This window comes from Coenobita brevimanus, chromosome 99 (genome assembly GCF_032717465.1).
Source record: "Coenobita brevimanus isolate Jiangsu-jjx chromosome 99, ASM3271746v2, whole genome shotgun sequence".
Lineage (NCBI taxonomy): Eukaryota > Metazoa > Arthropoda > Malacostraca > Decapoda > Coenobitidae > Coenobita > Coenobita brevimanus.
Window position 1 is genome coordinate 2,943,569 of NC_137052.1, and position 11,492 is coordinate 2,955,060.

Consider the following 11,492-nt stretch of genomic DNA (forward strand, 5'->3'; position numbering starts at 1 on the left):
TGTGATTTTAGCATGTGACTCTATATACGATCACTAAAGTCCAACAGTAAAATTAACCAATATATACTTCGACCCCCTCCTCTCTCTCTCTCTCTCTCTCTCTCTCTCTCTCTCTCTCTCTAACTAACATTCTTTCTTTCTCACCTCCCTTCCTCACTTCAGCTTTTACCGTAACTCCCAAACTTCAAGTCAGGAGGGACGCTGCCAGAAATCAGTGAACCAAGTGACCCAGGAAAGGAGTGGAGGAGGGAGGGAAAGGTGTTGGGGGTAGGAAGGGGACAGGGAGGGTGTTAGTAATGAGTGGGGGAGTGTTAGGTATAGGGGTACTGGAGGGTAGAGGAAAGGATGGGAATGTGAGGGAATGAAGAGGGGAGGAGAAAAGGATATGAGGGTAGGATGTGATTGGGGGTACTGGAAGGGAGGGGGACTGGCAGTGCAAGGGGGGGAGGGTGAAGGGGAAGGGGAAGGGGAAGGGAAGGGGAAGGGAAGGGGGAAGGGGAGGGGGAAGGGGAAGGGAAGGGGGAAGAGAAAGGGAAGGGGGAAGGCGAGAGGCAGGGATGGGTAGTCAGAAGGGAACGGGGGAAGTAATGGAATGGGAAAATTGGAAGACTGAGTAGAATGTATTAGAATAAAGGAATGGTAGGGAGGTTAAGAGGCAGGGGGAGAGAGGGGGAAGAAATGAGTTTTAGAAGAGTAGAGGAGAGTATTAGGAGGGGAGGGGTAGGAAGTGGGTGTATCAAACGAGAAGGGAGTACGTTTAGAAGCGTATCAGTGGGGGTTTGGGGTGGGAGGAAGGAAGGGAAGGGGAAGGGATGTGTAGGGGAAGGTTGGGGGGTGCAATTTTAACTAGCCTAGTTCTAAAGAGATGTAGCAGTGCAGGGCTTACTATTATTATCATCATTATCATTATTATTATTATTATTATTATTATTATTATTATTAGTTGTAGTAGTAGTAGTAACCCCAGGCTCTTTAATAACGTGAACCCGGTGGACTGCAAGCTGAAGGTGTCCTAGCGAAGGGTTCAGTTTGTGAGACTGGGATGTGGTTGATTGACGGGGTTGTGATGGGTGTGAGGTGGGGTTGGGACAGGGTTAAAAGGTGGGGTTAATAAGTGAGGTTGTGAGGGGCATAAGGTGGGGATGGGGTAGGGTGGAAATGGGAGGGTTGAGATGAGTATAAAGTGGAGCTGGTGCAGGGGGTGAAAGCTGGGGTTATGATGTGTATGGGGTGGGGTTGTGATAGGTGAGAGATGGGGCTGGAGAGGGGTTGTGATGGGTGTGAGGTGGGGTTGGGACAGGGTTAAGGGGTGGGGTGGATGAGTGAGGTTGTGAGGGGCATGAGGTGGGGATGGCGTAGGGTGGAAAGGAGTGATGGGTATAAAGTGGAGCTGGTGTGGGGGTGAAAGCTGGGGTTATGATGTGTATGGGGTGGACTTGGGGTGGGGTTGTGACAGGTGAGAGATGGGGCTGGAGAGGGGTTGTGATGGGTACGAGTATAAGGTGGGAATGGGCTAAAGCAGTGATGTGTGTGGCGGTATACAGACACAAAGCAGTGAATGGCATCCCTTCATCTTGGCAAGGCCCGTGACGTGAGGATAAGGCAGGCTATATTAAAACCACAAACAAAAGACGACCGCCGGAAATGACTCTTCACCCCAAGGACGTAACGCAAGAGTAACTGAAGATCTGATAAGAACCTCTGACTTTTCTTATCATTTCACCTGTTAGTAAAAAAATCTGTGTATAATTATTTTCTTCTACTGTCGGTAACATGGACTCCAGCCTCAAATCTGAAACACACACACACACACACACACACACACACACACACACACACACACACACACACACACACACAGATTTGTTTTATTTCGATTATTTTTGCATCACGGTGGATAACATTTATGAAGACAAGATGTTGCTACGGGTAAGTGACAATTTTGGTATCTGTCATTTCTTTGGTCAGAGACACGCTTACGGATATACGGTTAAGTGAAATATAATATATGATTGGAACACGAATAAATGTACTGAAGGTATGACAGTATATTATGAAAATTACATGCGGAGGGAGAGAGAGAGGGAGAGAGAGAGAGAGAGAGAGAGAGAGAGAGAGAGAGAGAGAGGAAAAAAGGAAAAATGGAGGAGTGTCGGGGAGGAAGAAGCAAAGGTCACCACTGTAAGCGCGTGGGGTGTGGCACTGGGGGGGGGGGAATGGCACTGTGGAGGGGGGGGTTGGCACTGAGTCACCTGGGAAGGAATACATCATGTCCTGGCTGCCACTCTCTCCCCCTCCCCCTCCTCCTTCCCCCCACCAAACACCTTCCTCCCCCTCCCCCACCCAAACACACCTTCCTCTCCCACCTACACTCCCACAACACCCCCTTATCTTTAATACTTATCTCTGATCTTTCTTCGTATCTGTCTTTCTCTCTCCCCCTCCTCCTTCCCCCACCCAGACACACCGTCCTCCCCATCCAAACTCCCCCAACCCCTCATTATCTTTAATACTCATCCCCATTAATAATCTTTCTTCTTATCTCTCTTCCTCTCCCCCTCCCCCTTCTTCCCACCCAAACACACCTTCCTCCCCACCCACAATCCCCCAACACCTGGCTATCTTTAATATTCATCCCTATTTTTAATCTTTATCTCTCTCTTCTCCTCCTTCAATTCCCACCACCCAAACACACCTTCCTCCCCCACCCACACTCCCCAACACCTCCCTCTATTTAGTACTCATCCCTATCTCTAATCCTTCTCCTTCTCTCTCATTTTCCTTTAGCCAAACAGCATCTTCCATTATCTTTCTTATCTCCCACTCATTGCCTTTATTAAAAAATGCTAACGAACAGTGTAATGATTGCAGGGTCTGTTCGTGAAGGTGGACAAATAGATAAAGAGACAGATACAGTAGAGAGATAGATAGGTAAACAGAGATAGGCAGATAGATAAACAGCACCCTACCTTGGACATAATGTAACACAGTTTTGCTTTATGGCATTGTTTGGCTTGTAAAAATGTCCACAGCGCATTATGGCACTTTTCGTTTTTTTTTTTAACAACATAGCCTACATATCTCTTTTTTACACACACACACACACACACACACACATTTCCCCAATACCCACCCCACACACACTACGGTATAGGCATCAACGAAAACAGAGAATACGTAAGTCTGGACAACCATAACTCATCTAAACGGTGCTCACCCTCCCTTGCTCAACACCCCGTAACAAAAGCCAACAACAGAGCCTCTTGTCCACGTGAGGTTAGTTGTGGTGTCTTGAACGGGCTTTGGTAAGGGGCCGGCGTCTCCCTATTGTTTGCTATTGTCTGCCATTCGTGGAGCGTGGATTTTGTGTGTGTGTGTGTGTGTGTGTGTGTGTGTGTGTGTGTGTGTGTGTGTGTGTGTGTGTGTGTGTTTGGGTAAGTGCGAGTTACTTTAGTAAAATCCCACAAAAGCCAGGAAGGTCGCTGGGCTAAAAACAAACCCCACATGCCCTCTCCTCTCCTCCTCCTCTTTCTTCTCTTCCTCCTCCTCCTCCTTCCTCTCTGCGCCTCGCCACCATAGCTGTTTCTCGAACGGGCAACAAAAACTACTCCACAAACTACATTACGGGCAAGAGAAGACAAACCAAACTTAACTAACCTATATATAGTACTTTTACCTTAACTTGGCTAACTGGCTTGGCCCATATATGTCTGTTGAATCTCATATAAAGTAGCTCAGTGGTAAAAGAAGACAATACTACGGCTCTACATTCTTCCAATACTGCTTCTTCGTGACTAGCACCATATTCTAGTGTTAAGCTATTCTTACGACTGAATATTGAAGATGGATAGACGGCAATTTTAAGCCAAGTTAGAGTAAAACGTGTATCGCATTGCATAACCTAACCTAAATTAACGTGGCCAACCCTAACACACCTGATTTAGACTCGTCACATCTAGACTAACAAAACCTAACCCAGACTAACCAAACCTTACCAAACCAAACCGAATCTAACCAAACCAACCCTAATCTAACCCATCTAACCAAACCAACCCTAATCTAACCCAACATACCTAACCAAACCAACCCTAATCTAACCCATCCCAACACACCTAAACCAACCTAAACCGCCAACAACACTGCCCTAAGACACCCCCCACCACAGCTGTTCGTCTAAGGTATACAAAAACTAATCCACTTACCCTTAATGCCACATTACGGGGAACACAAGACTCCCGGCACCACACTTTCTCTGCTTCACTTGAGAATTCTCGTCGGGTAAGAAGGCTCCCTAACACACTTTCCTAAGCGATTTATTTTCCTTATAACATCTCACTGTCCTAGTCTAACTTGTATAAATCCTCCCGAACACCCTTTCCTACGCGATTTATTTTGCATATTACGTCTTACTGTCCTGCTCTGTGTTATGTACTCGTAGATCCTCCCTAATACCTTTTCTTAAGGAATTTATTTTCCTTATTACACCTTACTAACCTATTCTGTTATATAAATCCTCTCGAACATTTTCCTAAACGATTTATTTTGCTTACAACACCGTACTGTCTTGTTGTGTTACATAAATCCTCCCAAACACCTTTTCCTAAGGATTTATTTTGCTCATTACACCGCACTGTCATATTCTGTTATATAAATCTTCCCGAACATCTTTTAATACGCGATTTATTTTGCTTATTACACTTTACTGTTCTGCTGTTATAAAAATCCTCTCGAACATCTTTTACTAGGCGGATTATTGTGCTAATTAAACCTTACTGTCCTGTTGTTATTTAAATCCTCGTGAACATCTTTAACTACGCGGTTTATTTCGCTTAGTACACTTTACTGTTATACAAATCCCCTGAACATCTTTTACTACGCGACTTATTTTACTTATCACTTTACTGTCATATAAATCCCCCTGAACATCTTTTACTACGCGACTTATTTTACTTATCACTTTACTGTCATATAAATCCTCCTGAACATCTTTTCCTAAGCGATTTATTTTGCTTACTACACCGTACTGTCCTGTTCTGTTACATAAATGCTCCCGAACATCTTTTTCTAAGCGATTTATTTTGCTTATTACACTGTACTGTCCTGTTCTGTTATATAAATCCTTCCAATATCGCCATACGCTGCATAAAAACGTACCGTACAAAAACATACTGACCAGCCATATCCACAAAATAAATCGCTAAGGAAGAGGTGCTTGGGAGCCTCCTTACCCGACGAGAAGACGGGCCAAAGGCAATGCACATCCTTCGTTAATCCGTAAATCCGACCAGAGTCCATCGCCATGCCTAACAATCCAAACAAACTACCTTCAGGCCTTTGGTTCCTTCTTCCTTGCATAAAGAAAACAAAAATAACATGGCTCTGATATATAAAAGAAAATATAAATGCCTTGGATGAATAACTAACTACCTTGCCTTTGGTTCCTTCTTCCTTGCATAAAGAAAACAAAAATAACACGGCTCTTTCATATATAAAATAAATGCCTTGGATGAATAACTAACTACCTTCTGGCCTTTGGTTCCTTCTTCCTTGCATAAAGAAAACAAAAATAACATGGCTCTTTGATACAGAAAAGAAAATAAATGCCTTGGATGAATAACTACCTTCTGGCCTTTGGTTCCTTCTTCCTTGCATAAAGAAAACAAAAATAACGGCTCTTTCATATATAAAATAAATCCCTTGGATGAATAAGTAACTACCTTCTGGCCTTTGGTTCCTTCTTCCTTGCATAAAGAAAACAAAAATAACATGGCTGTGATATAGAAAAGAAAATAGAATACCTTGGACGAATAACTAACTACCTTCTGGCCTTTGGTTCTTTTTTCCTTACAAAAAAGAAAAAAAAGGTTCGTGGGATACAGAACAGAATGCCTATCGACCACACGAAGGACGGTAAGCCAGACTATGAATTTTAACCTAACTCTTCCCTAAAATACGACTCACTATAGTTCGTGTTCCATCAAGGTCCCTAATTCTACTCCAGGGGAACATGGACGACAGGCGAACCGAAATGTGTCCGTCAGTCTGACCGGTGCGAAAATCGATCTCAGGTTCTTACAGTTTCGGGGTCCATGTGCTAACCAATGCCTCTGCAGCTGCCCATCTTAAGAAAAGCTCCTCAAGATTCTGGGATGCTCATGAAGGATCTTACCCAATCCCTATGTAACAAGGGATCATTACTGGAAATTCTCTCTCTCTCTCTCTCTCTCTCTCTCTCTCAAGCTCCTCAAGATTCTGGGGAAGTAGTTATGAAGGATCTTACCCAATCTTCATATACCGGTAAATGGAGATCACTACTGGTAATTCTCTCTCTCTCTCAAGCTCCTCAAGATTCTGGGAAGTAGTTACCAAAGATCTTACCCACTCTTTATATAAACGGAGATCACTACTGGAAATTCTCTCACTCTCACTCTCTCTCTCTTTCTCTCGGGAAGTATAAAGGATCTTAACAAATCTCTAAGGTAAAAAAGTCTTCATAACAAGGACCATTACCAGAAATTACGTTTGGCACTATTTTATTTATTATTATTTATTTACTATCAAACTTGGTTGTGATGTGCTTTTTTGTATGCTAGGAAGAAGGAACCAAAGGCCACGAGCCCGCAAACTGTTCCAAGAGAAAAACAAAATACGAGAGAGCCAAATTCAAGATCCGATCATTTCGAGATGCCTGGACACACTGCGTCTGAAAGACTGGAGATCATAGCTAGCAGGAAATACAGACAGAGGGACACAGTTCCAAAGTTGACCTGTTGCATAAATGAAGGACTGGGAGTAACGGTTAACTCTTTCATTAGAGAGTTGGACAGACAAGCGATGAGAGTTTGCTGCTAGACGGGTGCTACGCTTGGGGATGATCCTTCGAGACATGTGACAACCCCTTAAATACAATACCTAGCTTTAAAGAGAATAAGTGGCTTTGTAAAGGTGTACAAAAGTGTCTTATAGAATGAAGAGGATCCATCAATAAATCTATCTATCTATCTATATACCTAGGCTGCTTCCCCCAAGGAAAGGGAGGTAGCCGAGACAGGACGACTCACTCTCCATTTACTCATCCATTCAAACACATTTATTCGCATCTTAGCCCCAAAGGGGAGAACGGACAGATCCTCACTGCATCACAACGCACAAGGGTCAACTGCGCAATGCAATCAGTGACATCCACAGCAGGGCCCGACAGCAGAACTGGTTTACCCCTGCCACATCATAACAGACCTATCCCCTTACCCGCACCTGACCTGACTAGCTGATCAGACCAAAAGCGGGAGAATATCCCCTCAGGGCTGCGTCATCACTTATTCATTCACAATTTCTCTCCATTTATTTCTGTCAGGTTAGTTAGGTTCAGGTAAGTTTGGTTAGGTTAGCAAAATATTGTTTAGATTAGATTAGATTAGGGTAAGTTTGGCTGTTTGCATAAAACTGGTTGGGTTAGGGTAAGTTTGGTTAGGCTGGCATAAAATTGGTTAGGTTAGGGTGTTTGTTTTAGTTAGCATAAAATTGGTTAGGTTAGGGTGTTTGTTTTAGTTAGCATAAAATTGGTTAGGTTACGTTAAGTTCGGTTAGGTTAGCATCAAATTGGTTAGGTTGGCGTAAAAGAGGTTAGGTAAGGTTGGCTTAAATTAGGCTGTATTAAGTTACGATAATTTAGGACAGGTTTGGATAACGAGACACTGATAAGGGTAATTTCGTTTCAAAGTGGTGTTCTAAGATGGCGTCCGTCTGTCCTCGGCGTCGTTAAAGGCTGTAAACACACACCGCTATTTCAAAGGCTTTTCACCACGTTTAAAAGAAATAAGAAACATCCACACTTGAAAACGCACTCAGAGAATACACAAAGAATCCCAGGAAGAGCTAATGGTATAGGAAAAACAAAAGAAAACCGCAGAGTATGGTGGTTCTGTCTCCTCAAGAATGAGAGGAGAAAATATGCAAATGAATCCAAATAATACCCAAAATTAACCCAATTAAAAACCCAAGTGAATTCAAATAAAGGAAACACCGAAATCTGAAAAATACCTAAGTGAATTCAACTGAAAACACCCAAATAAACCTTTCAAAGTATCTAAATGGATTCAAATGAGGACACCCAAACCATTAAAAATTATCTAAATGAATTCTTGTGAAGAAAAACAATAAAACCGTAAAAAATATCAAAATAAATTCAAATGAAGGCAAACACCCCAAAGAATTTAAATAAAATAAATGAATTCAAGTGGAGGAAACTCTAATGCACGTAAACAAACAAAACAGGAAATTGCACTCAAAAGAACCATCAACTTACTTTAAGAGTTTAGTAAATAGATAGATAGAGTTTCGAGGTCTGAATAATGGTCGTTACTTTTCCTGGCTTAGATTGTTTTCAAGCTTAGCCTCATTATTCTCTTGCGAGTTAATTACAGTACGGTATATCTCTAAACCTACTGCCAAGGCACCACCTGCAAATTTATCTGGTAAGGAGATACTAGAATGCCTCCAAACTCACTAATGAACATGTCAGACGCATAAAATCGCATCAGTACTTACCAAAACACCGCCACCTCCTCCACGTCACGGCAGCCATCTTTCCGATACCTTCACTCACTCTTCTCAGCCGTCTGCTTCATTTTGGTGACATTTCCTCGTTTTCCCGGCCAGTATCCACTGTCGGTATATCCTGGATTTCCTGAGTGGTAACACGGTTAACGAGAAAGCACCAATATCCACGCATGTACACGAATGTCCACGAATACGTGGACGAATGCCACACAACCAAAAATTGCACACCGCACCTTCCGAATCCTGAAGGTAACTGACACGTCACTGGATTCAAATCTTTGATTGGCATCAAAACAAACCCAACATTTCATACTGCAATATTATTCAGAATCCAGGTGGCTTTAAATACCTTGATTGAGAATATTATATAACACTGATGACAAAATAAAGTAATATAGCGTTAGATACTATAAAACATTAAATAACTGAGATTTCTATGGCAATACCTCCCGATCTGTATGTGTGTGTGTGTGTGTGTGTGTGTGTGTAGTACAAAATTTTTCTCTCTCTGCAGTCTTTATGAATGGCGAGTAATTTAAATCATTAGGTGATCCTCACACGTGCTATCTCGCGGTGTTTACATCGAGCAGGGGGCAAAACGAAAGACGAGTGAGCGGGAAATTTGAATTGAAATTAATATAACGTTAAATTTACGATTATGAATACATCTATTATTGATTTGGACATCCATTTCGGACTTTGAGTAGCCTAGCTGTGTAGTGTAGGCTAGCAACGTAATTTTTTGAGTTTGTTATAATAAAACAAAACGAACGAATATGAAATGGTCGTACAAAGAGATAATTAACTGAGCTGCGGCAAAAATCGAGCAAGATCAATAATAAGGAGACGGGAAGAATTGGTGTCTTTGTTATAGAACGTCATTGAGTAGTTTTCACCAAGTATACAAACTTTGCAGAAAAAAAAGAAGGAAAAAAAAAAGATTACGTGTAGTTAGGGTTTTTGTTTTAGATAATGCGATTTTTCAAGAATACCAATATATCAGGGAAAAATGACTCACATAACCATTCGTTTTTTAAGTTTTCAAAATATGCCCAAACAACTGCTGTTACTTCGAAACTCTCTCTCTCTCTCTCTCTCTCTCTCTCTTTCTCTCTCTCGTCTGGCCTAAATGAAGCGCTTTAATGCCTGAGCGAAAAAAAATCCCGAAAAAATAGACCTTTCCTTCCTTTACCTGGCCTGACTCATCCCTTCCTTTTTACACCTTTACCTCTCTCTCTCTCTCTCTCTCTCTCTCTCTCTCTCTCAGTTAATTCACCTTTCTTCCCTTATTTCCTCCATTCCCTCCACTCCATTCTCTCTCTCTCTCTCTCTCTCTCTCTCTCAGTTAATTCACCCTTCATCCCTTATTTCCTCCATTCTCTCCTCTCTCTCTCTCTCTCTCTCTCTCTCTCTCTCAGTGCTAATTCCGGCTCACATACTCTCATTTCGAAAGCAATCTCGTTTCATCGCCAACACAAGCCGGAATTAAGGACCCCAGGCGGTTACGAATTAACGAACGTTGAAATTCGAAATAGAGACGAAATAAAACGATAAATAACTGGAAAGGGAGAAGAGGACGATAAGGGAGATAACGGAGGGAGAAGAGGACGATAAGGGAGATAACGGAGGGAGAAGAGGACGATAAGGGAGATAACGGAGGGAGAAGAGGACGATAAGGGAGATAAGGGAGGGAGAAGAGGACGATAAGGGAGATAAGGGAGGGAGAAGAGGACGATAAGGGAGATAACTGGAAAGAGGGAGAAGAGGACGATAAGGGAGACAACGAAAAGAGGGAGAAGAGGACGATAAGGGAGATAACTGGAAAGAGGGAGAAGAGGACGATAAGGGAGATAACGAAGGGAGAAGAGGACGATAAGGGAGATAACTGGAAAGAGGGAGAAGAGGACGATAAGGGAGATAATTTTCAAAGATTTAGTAAAGATTAATAATAAAGATTTTTAATAATAGGAGTAATTAGAGGAATATTGATGGGTGAGAAGGTAGTGCTAATAATGGATGTTGACAGGGAGAAGATAGATAGATGGATAGATAGATAGATAGATAGATAGATAAACACATGGGTGAATGGATGAATTTCTAGATGGATGGATGGATAGATAGATAGATAGATAGACTGATTGATTGATGGATAGATAGATAAACAGAGGGAGAGAGAGAGAGAGAGAGAGAGGGAAGCGGGTGAGTTGTCCCCTACCTGCCGTACCTGTCACTAATTAGTATAGTTCTTACCTGAGCCTTACCTGGGTCCGCCCCCTGGGGTTTATGAGAGAGAGAGAGAGAGAGAGAGAGAGAGAGAGAGAGAGAGAGAGAGAGAATGCAAAGAAAAAAAAAATGAAAAAGATGAATAAATGGGAGAATTAACAATAGAGGAGAGAGAGAGAGAGAGAGAGAGAGAGAGCATATACAGGTTTAGGAAAGTCTCCCCTAGACCTATCATTACCGTTTTCTTTACCTTCATATCTCTCTCTCTCTCTCTCTCTCTCTCTCTCTCTCTCTCTCTCTCTCTCTCTCTCTCACACACACACACACACACACACATATGTACGTACGGATGTGACTCAGAAAACGCAGCATCACGAAGGTACACACAGGCACGTGATTACAGGATTAGGAGACGCACACACGTACACACACCTACACACAACCTACACACACATACACAGATACACATACACGTTCCCTGCTACTGCTTCATGTGCACATTGATATATATGGATAGATAGACTGACAGATAGATATAGACAGATAGACACTGATGTAAGGATAGATAGACGGATGAGAAAGAGAAGATAGATAGATAGATAGACGGACAGACAGACAGACAGATGAATAGATAGACAGACAGACAGACAGATAAGCAGGCGGATAGATAGACAGGCAGGTAGATAGATAATAGATGGCAAACAGAAGAG

At 42.4% G+C, this 11,492-nt stretch overlaps 1 protein-coding gene across 6 annotated transcripts in view; it reads left to right on the forward strand.

Annotated features, from left to right (window-relative positions):
• LOC145414427 (irregular chiasm C-roughest protein-like) overlaps positions 1-11,492 on the forward strand; it is a 76,200-nt gene that overhangs the window by 41,675 nt on the left and 23,033 nt on the right. The gene's annotated exons all lie outside the window — the stretch shown is intronic.